Source organism: Petromyzon marinus, chromosome 29 (assembly GCF_048934315.1).
Source record: "Petromyzon marinus isolate PM22_M1 ecotype Great Lakes invasive population chromosome 29, UKy_Petmar_22M1.pri1.0, whole genome shotgun sequence".
NCBI classification, from domain to species: domain Eukaryota; kingdom Metazoa; phylum Chordata; class Hyperoartia; order Petromyzontiformes; family Petromyzontidae; genus Petromyzon; species Petromyzon marinus.
The window spans coordinates 10,131,956-10,150,205 of record NC_133695.1 but is presented as its reverse complement, the minus strand read 5'-3'; the positions used below and the strand labels follow the sequence as shown (position 1 = coordinate 10,150,205).

General features: G+C 48.2%; 1 protein-coding gene across 8 annotated transcripts in view; it reads right to left on the bottom strand.

The window, feature by feature from the left end:
- Window positions 1–18,250, bottom strand: part of LOC116947176 (estrogen-related receptor gamma-like) — a 404,855-nt gene that overhangs the window by 195,226 nt on the left and 191,379 nt on the right. The window contains exon 1 of one of the 8 annotated variants that reach the window (XM_032962639.2): window positions 555–1,883. The exons of the other annotated variants lie outside the window; for them this stretch is intronic. The gene's annotated coding sequence lies outside the window, so the exon portion shown is untranslated. Of the gene's footprint in view, window positions 1–554; window positions 1,884–18,250 lie in introns of those variants that run through there. 8 annotated transcript variants of the gene reach the window in all.

Genomic DNA, 18,250 nt, shown 5'->3' with positions numbered 1-18,250 from the left:
ATATATAGATAGTTCTTACCACGATCAGCATTTGCTCCTTCAGTTTGGAAGCCAAAACAATATCTTTATATGAACGTGTGTACGTATGTGTGTTTCCAAATGGCAAGTAAGAGATTTGAGAAGGATGTTTATACGTGCATACACTCTGATAGCCCCCTCTACTAATATATTATCACACAAATAATTTAAACTTCAGAATAAAGCAGATATTGGGTCGATGATTTATAAATTCAATTCTAAAACTTTATGACTGCCATTAACAATATAATATATGTAATCACACAAACACACACATATATTGTAATTATAATACACTTAACAAGGTAATCATGTCTCTTTCGCATGACTGTTGTAGTTAAAACAAACAATTAGCAATGAAAATGTCGCGTGTACATTTTTTTCGTCGTCAGTTATTCAAACTCGTATCAAAGGCGATTAGTGAAAAATGCCACGGCTCTAATTACAGCCCAGTTAAGACGTCTTACATAAACGGCGCGTTAAATATAGACACACACACGTTCGCAGCACCACCCGTCACTTGCGCGTGTACTCACAGCAAATTGCAGCCTTCATTTTCAGTAATTCCAAAAAGAGGCCCTGTACGGCTCACAACCTCTCACTCGAACGCGGCGTCGTTAAGTCGAGTCTGCGTGCGTGCGTGCGCGTGAGTGTTGCGAATATAAAACGCCAAGCAGTGCCGCTGCGCCTCTGCGTTTGACTTCGAACCAAAAGGACGGACTTGCTCCCTGAGCACTGCACTGCAAATGACAATTTCGGCAGCTGTCCGCACCAAACAAAAAACCACAGCGGTATTTTTTTTTCCCTGTGAGTGGTTAATAGCCGGGCTGGGCCGAGCAAATCTAGAAAAATAAAAACCAATCACTCGTCTTGATATGGGCTGGGTTTTTGAGTGGGGTGGGAGGTCGGGGGAGGGTTCGGGTGAGTGGGGGGTGGGGAAAGACACGGGGCTTTGGTGCATGGACTCTTGGGGAAGTGACGGGGAGTGGTGGTGGAGGGGATGGTGGCTGTGTATTTGTGCATGCGCGTGCGTGTACGCGTCTGTGTGTGTGTGTGGGGGGAGATGTATGTGTGTGTGTTGGAGGGGTATGGGGTAAGATGTGTGTATGGGGTCAGCGGTGGTGTAGCGGTTAGCGCTACGCTGCGCTACGAATCCTGGCCACCCGAGTTCAATTCGCGCTCACGGCCAACACCAATGATGGATTATCTGAACCGGTCCTGGGCCTCCCCTAGGTCGACTCAGCCTCAAATGAATACCTGGTGCGGTGTGTAAACATCGCCACTGGGGGAGACAAAGGCGGCCGGGCGTGGTGTTGGCCACCCGCCCCCTCGTGTGCCGTGCCGGCCTTCATAGGTGCTCGCTAACAGCACTTGCCCCAACAGTCTGTTCAGGATATACGGGTGATCTTTGTCTTTGGGGTATGGGGAGATGTGTGTGTGTGTAAGTGCATGCGGTAGTGCAAGCGGTTAACTCTACGAGCTGCGAACCCGGCCACCACCAGTGACGATTATCTGAACGAGTGACGACAATCCCTGGGCCTCCCCTAGGTCAACTCAGCCTCCACATGATGATACCCGGTGTGATGTGTAAACATCGCCACGAGGGAGACAAAGGTGGCCGGGCGTGGGTGCTGGTCAACCACCCCCTCGCGTGCCGTGCTGGATTCCATAGATAGGTGCTCGCTAACAGCACTCGTCCCAACAGTCTGTTAACGCTATCTGGGGGATCTTTATCTTGTTGTATAGCGGTAGGAGTGGCAGCAGTGGTGGGTAGACAGAGAGCGAGTGAGAAGGGGTGGGGGGGGGCTGGACCCCCCCTCCCCCGCAGTGGGAGACGAGACGAGATAGGCGGGCGTCATTCACTGATTAAAAGTAACCGCGCGGAAAGAGGTGCTGCGTGATGGGGGGGAAGGGTGTAGGGGTGCGGTGGGTGGGGCATTTGGAGGAAAGGGGGGGGGGGTCCGAGTGGGACCCCCGCAAGCCAGGCAGTTCAGTGGTGGATGTGAGGCAAGGCAGGAGGAGGAGGGGTGGGTTACAGAGGAGAGGCTGGTGGTATTCCCATACCATCGCACAGCCCATGGCTGCGCAGCGCAACTCGCGTCGTTTAATAAACACGCCGTTTTTTTTCAGCCCTCCGTCTCTATATCTCCGCATTGTGTGTGCGCGTGTTTTTTTTCTCTCTCTCTTGCCTTTTTGTTGCTGGCAGCGCGCCAAGAGGCACTCCGAGCGGGCAAAGCAATGGAAGCGATCTTACAATCCCCTTCTCACACCCATCCCACTCACACGAAACCGCCCATCCCACTCACCACACCGCCCATCCCACTGACCACACTGCCAATCACACTCACACCACCCATCCCACTCACCACACCGCCCATCCCACTGACCACACTGCCAATCACACTCACACCACCCATTCCACTCACCACACCGCCCATCCCACTCACCACACTGCCCATTCCACTCCCCACAACGCCCATCCCACTCACCACACTGCCAATCACACTCACACCACACTGCCAATCACACTCACCACACCGCCCATCCCACTCACCACACTGCCAATCACACTCACACCACCCGTTCCACTCACCACACCGCCCATCCCACTCACCACACCGCCCATCCCACTCACCACACTGCCAATCACACTCACACCACCCGTTCCACTCACCACACCGCCCATCCAACTCACACCACACCACCCATCCCACTCATCACACCACCCATCCCACACACCACCCCACCCATCCTTCCCACCCACACAACCGTCAGCCCCTATCGCAGCTTCAAGCCACGGGGTCATCAACAGTTTGATTCCGAAAACAGATGCCTGGTCATTTCTGTTGTGGTGGTGGGGGGTGCTGTGATCTCAAAAGCGAAGTGTGGCATATGCTCTAAAGCGAACATGGATATTACCTTATCACGTTGTTCACAACGGAGTGGATTGGCAAAGCTCTGCGTGCGAGGCAATTCGACAGAGGCGATTTGCGTATTTTTCCCCACGGTAAGTGCGACGTGCACCTTACTACTTATACGACCGTGTGGCAAAAACGTGAATCGCAACAAAAAACATGTATATAAAAATTACTTTTTGATACAAAGGAGATGCAACGCTTGAAAGAGGCTCCTCATCCGCATCGCTGTGACAAAGCCACCGCTGGATGACGTCATGCCCAGGCCACCATCCCTCCGCCTAGCACCTCTCCGACAAGCTAGCTGCCTTCGTCGCTCCATCTCTGCAGTGGTCGACCTCGCAGGCGCCGTTCCCTCCCTTTGGCTGCCACTCCGTCGTGAATCTCGCCCTCGGGCCATCATCCCGTCTAGGGGCCACGGTGGCGATGATATGTTAACTACCTCGCCTGGTATACAGGAGTCCGTGGGCTCGATCCCGACGCTGACGCCTGCTGTATATTTTCGTTTAGCAAGTTTTCTCTACACGTGCTCGCTTGCATTTTTTCCGGGTCCTCCGGTTTTTTCTCTCCACATTGAGAATCAAGACGCGTTTGGAGTATTTCCTCTGCTATACATTTCCACGTGGCAAGCCAATTCGTTCGGCTATAATTTGTGATAGGCAGGTCGATTCTAAAATAGAGCTATATAGCTCAGTGGGCCTTACCTGGTAAAATAAAAAAACAATAGGGACACGTCCTGCCCAAGCCTCCACACCTATGCTTCTTCTCAAATCCACGAGCTCAACTTGCTGTCAGCGTAATTCCAAACGTACATCTCTCCCTGTTTCTTCGCGAACTTTTCAGTTTGTGTTTCATTTTGTCCATCCATGTCCACGTTTCTGATTCACATGTCATTGCAGGAAGCAGGCATTCGTCAGCACGGTCGGCTACGTATGGTGCGAATAAAGTTGTATACACGTACAGTGAGGGAAACAAAGTATTTGATCCCCTGCTGATTTTGTACGTTTGCCCACTGACAAAGAAATGATCAGTTTATAATTTTAATGGTAGGTGTATTTGAACAGCGAGAGACAGAATAACAACAACAAAATCCAGAAAAACGCATGTCAAAAATGTTATAAATTGATTTGCATTGATTTGCATTTTAATGAGGGAATACAGGTAACACGCTGAGATTAAGAGCACTCCCTTTAAGAGTGTGCTCCTAATCTCAGCTCGTTACCTGTATAAAAGACACCTGGGAGCCAGAAATCTTTCTGATTGAGAGGGGGTCAAATACTTATTTCCTCATTAAAATGCAAATGAATTAATAACATTTTTGACATGCGTTTTTCTGGATTTTTGTTGTTGTTATTCTGTCTCTCACTGTTCAAATAAACCTAACATTAAAATTATAGATTGGTAATTTCTTTGTCAGTGGGCAAACGTACAAAATCAGCAGGGGATCAAATACTTTTTTCCCTCACTGTACATACAAATAAAAGGCGAAAGTGGTATAAATTATTGAGGTGTGTCAGTATTGGCTAAATAAACACCCAAAGAAACATTTAATATGGAATTTGCCAAGCTATTCCAAAAAGAAATCTTGAAAGAGCACCATGATACTACTCAAGTTCTTCTTGGGAAAATAAGTACTGTAGTCGCTGTACTGTATCGTGTGTATATTGTTGGGGTGACACTGTGATAGCCCGGGTGCTGAGTCTCAATGGGAAGTGTTGGAATTTGAAATCCCGTTTAGGCTTTGACTCGTTCATCTACAGCTTGCAAACGGAGTACCATATTGTCAGAAACCGACAGTCGTCCCGATATCAAATTGACCCCTGCCATTGTAGTGTGCAATCTCCACACGTAGCTCAAAGCCACGAATGTGAATCAGTTTTATCCCCGCTTGCTCATTTAAACGGGGAGGCACTGAAAATTGGCCAAGTATGAAAAACATGCCGTGATAATGCAGCAGTATAAAGGAAAAGCGGTCCCGAGTGCCAGAAACCAGAGTTCGGTCCGCGTGTGTGCTTACTTACCCGTGCCTTTTGTCATCAGTCTAAACAATACTTGTGTTTGGGCTCCCCGACTGAGGCCGCACCCTTCATAATTGTCAGCCACTTGACACAGAGGGCTCTCTGATCACAGGGTTTGGGGGGGGGGGGGTGCGAACCATTCGACTCTGGATCACTCCGGCTCGCTCCGAAAAAAATGCCCCCCCACCGCCCCGCCGCGCATTGAATGTCACGTGTTTTTTTTTTGTCTCGGAAATTATCCACGCGAGCGCGCCTTTTTCCTCCACGATCTCGTTCAGTTTGGTTGCGTACAGCTTTCGCAACGGCTGTTTTTTTTGTTGTTGTTACAATCCACCCAAAAATGTGTTTATTTATTTCAAAACTTGCTTTTTTTTAAATAATGGATAATGGATGATGCATGTAGTCGTCAACAGTGCTCTGTCATTCCACTGCCAGTGAGGGTAACTCTAAATTCCAATTTATTTTATGGCAAAAAACGTGATTCGTACGTTGAAAAAAGCTAAAACTACAGAAACGAAATCATAACATGTAAGGAACTAAACTCTTTTTTTTACTATTTTTATTTTACTAGATAAGGCCTTCTGAGATATATTGCTCTTTTTCAGAAGCGACCTGGCCACAAATGATAGCTGAACGAAGTAGCTTATCGAGTGTAATGTATAGCAGCCACATACTCTAAACGCACGTTGATTCTAAATGTGGAGGGAAAACCCGGAGGACCGGATAAAAATCCACGCGACCACGGTGAGAGAGACACGCAAACTCCAAATACACAACAGGCGTCTGGGTCGGGATCGAACCCACTACCTCCTGTATACCAGGCGAGGTAGTCAACATCTCCGAGCCACCGTGATGATGATGAGAGAGAGACACGCAAACTTCAAATACACAGCAGACATCAGGGTCGGGATCGAACCCACGACCTCCTGTATACCTGGCGAAGAAGTCAACATCTCCTAGCCACCGTGATGATGATGAGAGAGAGACACGCAAACTCCAAATACACATCAGGCGTCAGGGTCGGGATCGAACCCACGACCTCCTGCATACCAGGCGAGGTAATTAACATCTCACCACCATGGTGCCCCTCGATAACAGACGTAGATAATGTGCTTCACACATTTTCCAAAACATTGGAATCGTACTCTTGAAATAAAACTGAAAGTAAAAAGAAAGAACTACAATAAAAAATAAATAAAACGTAATTCAAACTAAATTTTAATCATAAAATTTCATATCACCGTACTGGACAATATGAGCACTGCTTCACACTCATATGAGCATGACACCGCGAGTTCATTTAGTTACCAAACCGAGATTCGATGTGAACATTCTCACCTTCTTCCCCCCCCCATCCTTAGACGCCCCAAGGTGTAAATCTGAAACACGGGTGCAAACTGATTTTATAGCTTAAGTTCCCTCTTTGCTTGTCCCATTCACACAACATAACAGGCTCAGGTGCCAGTATATATGTTAACGTTATATGATCGATTGTGCTAATGGAAGCCTCCTATCAGGGTGAGAAATGTATTTATGGAAACCCGCAGTCATTGCTTTACGGGAACAGCCCTAAAAGAGGACAGTCACAGACGACTTCGGGGCCTACAGCAGCAGGCAGCGTGTAAAATGTGGGCTGCCGTGTTACCATTCATCCAACGTGTTTATTACTATAGCAACATGAGTTGTATTACTGTGTCGCTAATAATGATTATTGACAATATACAGCGTATTGCCAAGCAACTGCTGGATTAATCATCTCTCCATGCCAGATGTCTCTCATCACTGATGCAAGCCATGGCAGAGAAGTGGAACTGTGATCACATTGCTTCACAGCGCTGGGCGTTGACCTCTGTGCCACCACAACTGTGTTACCAATACAATTATGGCATTATCAATAGCTTAGCCCGCACCTTCGATAAGCACGGTTGGCTCCGTACGGTGCCAAAGAAGTACAACATGCACATATATACATCAATCCTCCTACTACTGTGCTATTATTATCAAGACATCTGAATCAAGTAGAGAAAACCCGTGGATGCTGACCATGCCGAGACCAACAACCTGATTGCCTTGCAAACCTGGTGTCTTAATAATTTGCTGTCTAGACTCCAACCCAGCATTCTCGTCGGTACCAACTCAGTTGCTAAGAAATGTCACGAGTCCCCCGAGTCACCCAGTTGCCCCCCGACATTGTTGACTCTTTAGATTTGTCCATCAATCGCTTTTTTTTCTGTCGAGCGGCGGAAACCTTGCCCGAGTCAATTTGTGTTTCGTAAAACTGACCGTGACGTGTCTCGATTGGGTCTGTCTTATTTCAGCAGTGAGGTCATGATCCATCATCGTGAGGTATGCTGTGCATACCTCACGATGCGTCCCTATGAACAGAAATATTGATCATATCCATGGAACGCTTATCTATGGAACATGGATCCATCTATTCCTCAACTAGGTGTCCAACTAGCAGATTACATTTGAATAAAAACCAAAGACCTCCTCGCTCTATTTCTCCTGTGCTCCATATAATTCACGTATATTCAATATCCATATGTTTTACCTTGTATACACATACACAACGCACTGCTGTATGTATTCAAATGTGCTTGTGTTTTTATCTGTTTGTATCTAATCTCCCTCCGTAAACCTGTTTAAACTTGTCCCATCTGCACAGCAACATCTCCTGCAAGTCATGCCACTGTATGAAACCAAATTGCATTCCACATAAATCACAGGGAGAGAAATACGTTGACCAAATGTCTCTGTCAATTCCAACAAATGACGAGCAGCTTTAACAATGACACGCGGTGGCAGACCCAAGCGCAGGTCGAAAGGATGTTCGTAAAAATATTCTTCACTGATATTTTCCCGATAATTTAGTTTTCATCATCAATGTACATCGCTGTTGAGAATATTTTTAGATACACGTCTCGTGACGGTGGCACTATGGGTGTTTGGGTATATTTAGAGTGTTTGGCCGTTGTACATTTCCACATGATGAGCCACCAATTCATTGGGCTATCAATTGTGGCCAGGTCGCTTCTGAAAAAAATGCTACGTAGCTCAGTGGGCCTTAGCTGATGAAATAAAAAAAAAGCTTTTCGTTGTAAACTTGATTTGGAGCTTTCGTGACTGCAGGGATTACCCGTTGGCTCTTTCGGTAAAGTCATGCCATTATTTAATGTATTTTTCTTTCTACGTGACTTCGCCGAAAGAACCAAAGAGCTTTTTCGTTTTAGTTTAGTACGACGCTTCACTCACATTCCAAATCCTGGTAAGGAGTTGTTGTTTGTACTATCATCCCTCCATGTCAAAAAAAGAAGTACAACTTTGTAGGACACAGATGGGTGATAGTTCAATGGAGCAATTGCTGCCCACCACATGTAGGTTTCAATTCTGATTACTGCTAATAGTTGTAAGGAATATTTCAGCCGCATTGTTGAAAGTCAACAGTGGCTGTCTTATTCATACAATACAATACAAATCGGATGCGCAGTATAGCCAGTCATCAAAATGCAACCCACACATAAAGACGCTGTGCAAGTAAAGTTACGAGTCATATCGTGGACTGGCCTGTCATGGGGATGTGGAATTTCCCCTCCACGTATCGTCGGGGACGCCAACACCCTCGTTGAGAAGTTAAATTCTTTAGACTGCGGTATTACTGCTCAGAATTATTTCAGCAAATTTACTCCCCCCCCCACCACCCCCTGCATAGCTCTACTTTTACAACTCACATATGCCAGCCAACATGTGGGGAAAATGCATTAATCGTTGCTGTCAGCTGGACACCCTTAATGTTAATCATGTTACTGTGACACTGTACTCTCTCCCATTACAGTTCGCCTTGCCAGAACTAAAGCTCAAATAAAGAGACGTTTCAAAGAGAGGAAGACACAAAGGAGACGTGAAATGGAATGAATGCAATCGTTCAAAGGCACATCAAGACCATTCTTTTCTTCGTTAGCGTTTATGAAAATAGGTTTTCCCCGTTTTTCTGGCAACAAAACAGGTGCTGAGGTGTTAAAACACCGAAACTGAAATCACTGACAAGGAATCACGTCCGCATTAACCACAATACTTGTGGTCAGAATACTTGTGGTCAGAATGCAGCCAAACACTCTAAAGGCACGTTTCTAAATGTGGAGGGGAAAACCGGAGGACCCGTAAAAAAATCCACGCAACAACAGGTAAAGAGACGTGCAAATTAGAAATCTATAGGCGTCAGGGTCGGGATCGAACCCACGCCCCATCCTGTACAGCAGGCGAGGTAGTTAGGGGGCGTCCATAAATGACGTCACGCGATTTTGGACGATTTTTTACTCCCCCCCCCCCACCCCTCGTCACATGGCGTCACAAAAAGTCAGACCCCCCTCAAATATGACGTCACAAAGCTCTGCCCCCCCCCAAAATAAATAAACATGCTTCAAATCGCTTTAAACTACTGCCATTGTAGTGTGATTTAATGTGCCGCTGCCCTCTGAGGTTGTAGGAGAAAACATGTATTTAAAAGTCTATTTAATTAAGTAGAATGTGTTATCTATATTCATTTAAAGTTGCGCATTTTGATATGACGTCACATTTCTGAAACCCCCCCCTCCTCGTCACACATCGTCACAAATGTCTGTTCCTCCCTCCCCCCCTAGGTGCGTGACGTCATTTATGGACGGCCCATTTTCATCTCGTCACCGTGGGGTTGTTTTTCAGAAGCGACCTGGCCACAAATGATAGCTCAACGAAGTGGCTTATCACGTGGAAATGTATAGCAGCCAAATACCCGAAACGCGTTTTTATTTCGTATATACAGTACTCTCCGGTCAGTAACTAAACAATGGACGTTAAACGATCCCACAACATTATCTGAAAGAGCGCAGGTCATGTGTGCTGGCGACATGGTCTACATTTGGAACGTCTTAATTTATTTGAATTGCTTAATTGGCTAAAACCACATTGCAACATCGCTTCCCATTGGCGTACTAAACTGGTCTGTGAACATAGCACCTTTGTGATTGCACTTATGCTATAAAAATGTCGCAAATGTCAAATGTACTAAATTGTTATACCAAATTACGGGAGGTACAGGTCAGGCCCATGTAACAATTGTAATTTGCCTTACACAGGGCCCTGGTATGAATGCTAGACCACTGGGACTGTTTCACATTATCCTAATCACTACCACCACATGTCATCATAGTAATAACGTGCCAACATATCACGTTTAGTCTCAAAAGCTGTCGAAATGAGTGCTGTTAGCGAGCACCTATCGCTTTAATAACAGCGCTGCATACGGCCAATATTGTGTGGGCAGCACCACATCTGTCCGCTTTTGTCTCCCCATTGCTGGAGTTGACACGCTACGGCCGGTACCCATTTGTAGATGGAATCAATATACGGGTGGCTCACGGCAGGTTTGGATACTGCTCGCCACTGGTGTGTGTATGGCCAAGAATCACACCTAGCTTGGCTGCTAATAAAGACAAAGATCCCCTGGGCTGATGGTTTACGCACCGCACCAGGTACTCATTCAATGCCGAACTGAGCCAGGAGAGGACAACCACCGATTCAAATATTCAGCACCGGGGTGGGTGACCAGCATAATGCCGGCCGCCTTTGTCTCCCTAGTATCGATGTTTACACACCGCACCAGGTACTCATTTGAGGCCGAGTCGACCTAGGGGAGGCCCAGGACCGGTTCGGATAATCGTCACGGGAATCGCCGTGTTCGTAGCGCAGCGTAGTGCAAACCGCAGCACTCACCACAATGCACACGTGCAAGACAGTCACCCACACACACACTCACAGCGTGTTGCCAGTTAACGTGTCACAAAACAACATTTGTTGACACTCGCCGCACGTTTTGCCATACAAGGGTAGGGGAGCTCCGATGCCAAAATAGCCGGGCACAGTCACTGCCTTAAATCCCACCCTCCACCCCCCCCCCCCTGCTCTCCCCGTTTAATGCGACACGGGCTAACGCATGCCGGCCAGTATACCCCGGCTCTCACAATCAACACGCGGAGCCACGGACAGGCGCAGTTTACTCAAAACTCCTCCGGCGTGGACCAGTTCGAAGCTGGGTCCACAGCTCGTTCAAACCTCCTGCCACTCACTTCGTCGCTGCTCGGTCCGATCTTAGGCCCGGACGACACGGCACCAGCAGCATTCACAACCACCCTCCACCGATGACAATCGCCGTGACATGGTTTATTTTTTCATGACGGCGTTGATAATTTTCAGTAATGTGCGTTTCGTTCACTACGTTATTCCACGCGTAAGTTTTTTTTTTAAGTAAACGCTTTGCTGAATGTGTCTTTTATTTTACTGTACATGCTGATTATTTTTTTTTGCAACGTTTTTTTTTTATATATACGGGGAACGGTTCGCGCGCTGCGCTTACGAACCCGGCGACCTGAGTTCGATTCCCTCTCACGGCAAAACACCAGTGACGATTATTTGAACCGGTCCCGGGCCTCGCCTAGGTAGACTCAAATGGGTGGTACCTGGTGCGGTGTGTAAACATCGCCACTGGCAAGACAAAGGCGGCCGGGCGTGGTGTCAGCTAATCACGCCCGTCGTTTGCAGTGCCGGCCTGCAGAGATGCTGCTAGCTAACAGCACTTGCCCCAACAGTCTGTGTGAGGCTATACGGGGGATCTTTGTTTCTTTCGTTTTTGTGTTTAAATATGTTAGAACATTATTGGTGTTTAGCAAACAACACGTTCGAGTTAAAGCGGTCCAGCAAATCGTTAAGGTTTAAAAAACAAAATAGGGCTTGGAATGTAAATGTGTATACGTGTGCACGTGTGTGCACGTGTGTGTGCATGTGTGTGTGCAAGTGCTGTATTTTGGTAACAATAGCTCACCCCACCACACCTGCACTTACCACTCATGCTGATAAAGAGCTTAATGCCTTTGCTGCACTGATGTATTTAAAAATGGATTTTTTTTCAAAGGGGCGAAACTCTACAAGCACGCGCACACACGCACATACAGACACACACGCACATACAGACACACACGCACATACAGACACACACGCACATACAGACACACGCACATACAGGCACACGCAAATACAGGCACACACACATACAGGCACACACACATACACACACAGATACAGACACACGCAGACACATACAAACACACGCACATACAGATACACACACACACGCACATACAGATATACACACACGCGCGCACATACAGATACACACACACATAGACACACACATACAGATACACACACGCACATACACATACATACAAACACACACACACACGCACATACAGACACACACATAGATACACACACGCACATACAGGCACACACACATACAGACACACACAGCGTGTTATAAAGTCGATGGTTTGATCCTCACTTACAGTCGCCCAGCAAATTTCTGCCAGGAAATAAACCAAAATGTGTGTGTGTGTTTTTGTGTTTAAGTCGAATGCGAAATGGACCTAAAGTGCCCCGCGTAACGCCACCGTTCACCGTTGTAGACCATCGCGTGATCAAACCTCAGCCCCCCGGAATCCCGAGTGGGCATGGCAGAGATTGTCGGCGACTGTCGCCATGTGACGCGCACACGAAAGCTACGGAGGGGGAAGGGCCCCGACTATTCGTCGTTGAGGGTGTGTGTGTTAGATGGGCACACACACACACATCGAGAGTGTGTGTGTGTGTGTGTGTTAGATGGGCACACACACCGAGTGTGTGTGTGTTAGATGGGCACACACACATCGAGAGAGTCTGTGTTAGATGGGCACACACACACATCGAGTGTGTGTGTGTGTTAAATGGGCACACACACACCGAGTGTGTGTGTGTTAGATGGGCACACACACATCGAGAGAGTCTGTGTGTGTGTTAGATGGGCACACATACATCGAGAGAGTGTGTGTTAGATGGGCACACACACACCGAGAGAGTGTGTGTTAGATGGGCACACACATCGAGAGAGAGTGTGTGTTAGATGGGCACACACACATCGAGAGAGGCTGTATGTGTGTGTTAGATGGGCACACACATCGAGAGAGTGTGTGTGTGAGTGTGTGTTAGATGGGCACATACACATCGAGAGAGTGTGTGTGAGTTAGATGGGCACACACACACATCGAGAGAGGCTGTATGTGTGTGTGTTAGATGGGCACACACACATCGAGAGTGTGTGTGTGTGTGTTAGATGGGAACACACACACATCGAGAGAGGCTGTATGTGTGTGTGTTAGATGGGCACACACACATCGAGAGTGTGTGTGTGTGTGTTAGATGGGAACACACACATCGAGAGAGGCTGTATGTGTGTGTGTGTGTTAGATGGGAACACACACATCGAGAGAGGCTGTATGTGTGTGTGTTAGATGGACACACACACATCGAGAGAGTGTGTGTGTGTTAGATGGGCACACACATTGAGAGAGGCTGTATGTGTGTGTGTTAGATGGGCACACACACATCGAGAGTGTGTGTGTGAGTGTGTGTTAGATGGGCACACACACATCGAGAGAGGCTGTGTGTGTGTGTTAGATGGGCACCCACACATCGAGAGAGGCTGTGTGTGTGTGTGTGTTAGATGGGCACACACACATCGAGAGTGTGTATGTGTGTGTGTTAGATGGGCACACACATTGGGCACACACACATCGATAGAGGCTGTATGTGTGTGTGTTAGATGGGCACACACACATCGAGAGTGTGTGTGTTAGATGGACACACACACATCGAGTGTGTGTCCATCTAACACATCGAGTGTGTGTGTGTGTGTTAGATGGGCACACACATTGAGAGAGGCTGTATTTGTGTGTGTTAGATGGGCACACACATCGAGAGAGTGTGTGTGTGTTAGATGGGCACATACGCATCGAGAGAGTGTGTGTGTGTTAGATGGGCACACACACGTTGAGTGTATGAGTGTGTTAGATGGGCGCACACACACATCGAGAGAATCTGTGAGTGTGTGTGTTAAGATGGACACACACGCACGGACGAGTACACGACGGTGATTGACCCTGCTGAAGGTGCTTGGAAGAGCTGATCGCGATGCACAAAAGAGAGGCAACACGATCGGTGTTGGGGGCAGTAGGAGGGGAGGGGGGCAGTGGTGATATCTGAATCAGTTCTGTTACCCCCCCTCCCACACCTCGTCGCACTGACCGGAATGGTGAAGTATAGTCGAACATCCCTTCACGGCTATGCAAGGCACACGGAGGCCATCACATAGCAGAGGAGTGACAGACAACACGGATGTACACCTACAAAACAACCCACTTCTTTATTTTACCTTACAGACCACAGCAGGAAGAAGTGCTGTTAGCGAGCACCTATTAAGGCGCACGGGAGAGTGGTTTTTGCGTGGCCAGGAATTGCATGCGGGTGGATTTTCGTTCCCTCTTGTCGACGTGTAACGCCCCTCGGCCGCTCTGAGGGTTATCCTGGCGCGCGTGGAAGCGATTGTGGCTCGTGGAGGTAAGGGGACATCCATTTAGTCAGTACGCATGGAGTGGGGGGTTCACCTAGATGTGTACGCCTGCGTATGGGGGGTCTACTACAATGTGCCTACGCATAGGAAACGGGGGAGGGAAGGGGGTGAAGCCTCGATGATAATTTGTCTACATTGGCTTTCAAATGAGTTAAATAGTCCGGCGGTGGACTATCAGTTTGCTTAAAAAGGTTAATATTATTAATCCTTGATCGTTTCTGCGTGGATTAAATATCGGCCGTTCTATAGGTGGGGGGGGGGGGGGTGTAAAAAGTACGCGTGCGTACAGGGAGAGAGGGGGTGGGCGGGGTGGAAGGCGGTCAAGTTTGGACAGATTTTGTGTTTGGGTACTAAATGGATGGCCCCTAAGACGCCGAAGCAGCCGCCCGAGGATCTCGCTGCAAGGTCACGACCAGCGGGGGCATCAGGTGGGGAAGTTCGCGTGGTTTGTGCTCTTCCTCACCCCTTCCTCGCTTGGCCACGCCAGGAAAGAAGAAGAATAATCTTTGACTCGAAGCTTTCGTGACTGCAGGAATTCATATTCTTTGGGTCTTTCGGTAAAGTCACGTAGATGGGTTTAACCTAGATAAACCTAGGTACACCTATCTCGTGATAATTTTTTTAATCCTTTTATCTGGCAAAAAAAAAAAACCTGCCACCTTTTTTTGACAAGGAGTCATGTTTGCATTGACCACAATACCTGCGATAATCGTCACTGGGTGTTGGCCGTGAGCGGGAATCGAACTCGGGTCACCGAGTTCTAAGCGCAGCGTGGCTCTAATCGCTACACCACCGCTCCCCACTACGTACAAAGGAACACACACACACACACACCCGTGTACCCCCCCCCCCCCCCATCAATCAGTGCGTGTCGGTGTTGTTGGTGTGGGGGAGTCCCGCTGCGTGCGTACGCCCCTCCACAGCCCCCTTTTACCGCTGTGAAAGCTGACCCGATCATTTCCATTAATCGCAGCCGCAACCACCGGCATCGATCCCCACTGCACGCGGCCGTTTTGGAGGCGCCTAAAAATAGCGGGGCCGTGTTGGGCTCCCTCTCTACCCCCCACCACCCACCACCCACCCAGCCCACCGTACCCCCCACCCCATAACCACCATCCGCCTCTCAAATCCCCCATTCAGACGTCACCAAAGTAAATATGATTGTGCGGAAGCACGAACATCGCAGAGGGGAAATTTCACGGAGCGCCAGTATGTATAGGAACGCGTGCGCTCTTTGTGTGTGTACTGCGCATTACACACACCGCCCCTCACTCCCCGCAGAGTGATGAAGCCGTGGTGTTAGGGCGCTTGAATCGGATCCCAGTTGGTGGGGAAGGCGTTGACTCGAGCCATCATCCGTCTGCGGTTGATAAATAAAGTACCACTCTGTCGGAAGTTGACTGAAGTTGTATATTGTTTTCTCTTTGGCTGTTTGGGACGTGGCCGTTTCCATTCGCCGTTCCTTCGTGTCTCCCACTCCCCCGCTGGTCTCGTCACGGTATCTCTCGACTGAGATCGAACAGGCGCTGTCAATTGGAAATGCATGGCCCCTCCACTAAGGGATGTGGCATGTCCACCACCGGGGAACAATGCAGATGGGGCACCACCCTGTACTCGTTTGAGCAGTGACATTATTTATCTGATTAGCACACTCCAGTAGATATATATACACACACACACACGCACAAAAGCTAAAGGTGCAGCCCTGCAATTGCTTGCTCACATCACTGCTGGTAGAAGGCCCTCCACTAGAGGGAGCTCTACAGCGCCCCTATACAGGGCATTATGTTTGAATCTTCTTCCCCTGTTCTCATTCAGCTTTCTCCAGGTTCACTGGTTCCCTCCCCATATCTAAACAAGCCACTCAGTGTAACTGGTATTCGGTAAAACATCCCACAGCTGAGGACCTGCACATTACTCAATTGGGATTACACGTAGCAACATCACCCCCTACTGAAAAAACAAACACACCTGGCAGTAACATAGTATTTAGACTCATCGAGGCTTTACTGGCTAAACAAACATATTAATAAGAACAACAAAAAAAAACCCATCAATTTATTTGGCCTATTTTTTGTTTAACGTTGGACATACGTCTCGGAACGGTTGTGGAGCGTCCCACGCATTTCCTCACCGAGCGCAACCTGCCGGTCGACCGCAGCGTAGACCTGCACCCCAGAAATCAATTATGAATCCGAATAATTGGTCGCCAAATACTACGTGTGGAATTCCGCGCACGCAGCCACCGATTCACACCTGCTGGGCCGGACAGAGGCGGTGGGGAGTTGTTTCAGCTGCCGCGTCGCGAGATCGAACCGGCAACCTCCAGAATTGCGGTGACATCGGCCACAGTGGCATCCCGGATGTATACAAATTGCGATTTCAAAGGTCCGCGTCTCACTTTCCACAGGAGTGCAGCTGCTGTGGAATAGACGCCACCGACCTTTCTCTCACCCTCATATATGGGCAAGGGTTGAAGCTCGGTGGATTGAAGGAAGCAGCGCTTCTCGGTCGCCAGCGTGAGGTTTGAATCCTGGCCAGGCTCAAAGTGTGACTCGCCCCCGTAATTCCTCCGGCGTTGGAACAACGTTGCACCGCCTGGCGGGTGGCCAGTCAGCAGTGGTAGTTTTATAAATAAACTGGACCTGTATATTCTTGGTTCTTTCGGCAAAGTCACGTAGAAGGGAAATAATAAAATAAAACAATAAAAATCTCAGGACGTTTCGATTGCAACACAAGCAATCATCATCAGAACCAAGAATATGAATCCCTGCAGTCACCAAAGCTTTAAATCGAAATTTAAACTGGACCTGGTCCGCTTCCATGAGTCGTGCTCTCACGTGAACGGCTGCACTGCCCTCCGAGAGACCCAATCGGGTTGAACGACAACAAAAAAATGAGAAAATTATAAACAGATCCCTTTCCGAAGGACTGTGTAATTTCCAATACCTGCTCAAGATTTGCCAATGGGGGATGAGCACCGTGGGCCACTACTTTGAGCAAGGGGAGACATTCTCTTGATTTGCGTTAACTTGTAATGTACGTACATTATTTCGTCCTATGAGATAAACGCAGTAAACGCCCAGCAATTAAAGAATACTGAATTACATCCGTGTAATGGTTAGCGCGCGGCGCTATGAATCCGGCGACCCGAGTTCGAGTTCCGCTCATGGCCAACACCAGTGACTCAGCCTCAAATGAGTACGTGGTGCGATGTGTAAACATCGCCACTGGTTGAGTCTGCCGTGCCGGCCTTCGTTGGTGCTCACTAACAGCGCTTGCGCCAACAGTCTGTTAAAAGCTATACGGGTTATATTTGTCTCTTTTTGCGTGTTGCTACCACCCTCCCGCAACAAACGGGCGCTGCAGGAGAACAACTCTCCGGACGACAAGGAAGAGGAGCGTCAGGATGGAGTGAGTACGGCTAGCTGGGACAGCGGGGAGCACAGGTGGTGCGTCTGCCATTCACCCTGGTCTTTTGACCCGTAACATCTGGGACTGTCCCATAACTTCCCTACCAGCATGCCTTCAACAATCCACATGGCCTCAAAGTGCACATAGCATGCCCTAAGTACCTTAGTGATGCAAACTTGCCAAGACGACCCATCGCCGCTGGTTTTATACGGGGTTTTATTTTTACCGCATTCTGATTTTCAATGCAAATCTTGCATACATTTTTTTCCACCGTGTGATTATCTTTGAAAATCGGAATGTGATTTAAAAAAGGGGTTTCAAAACGGGCAGCATACCACTTGAATTGGTGAACATGGTGACGCCAATGCCCCCTGAATGCTGGCTGTTCGCATTGGTAACATTTCAGT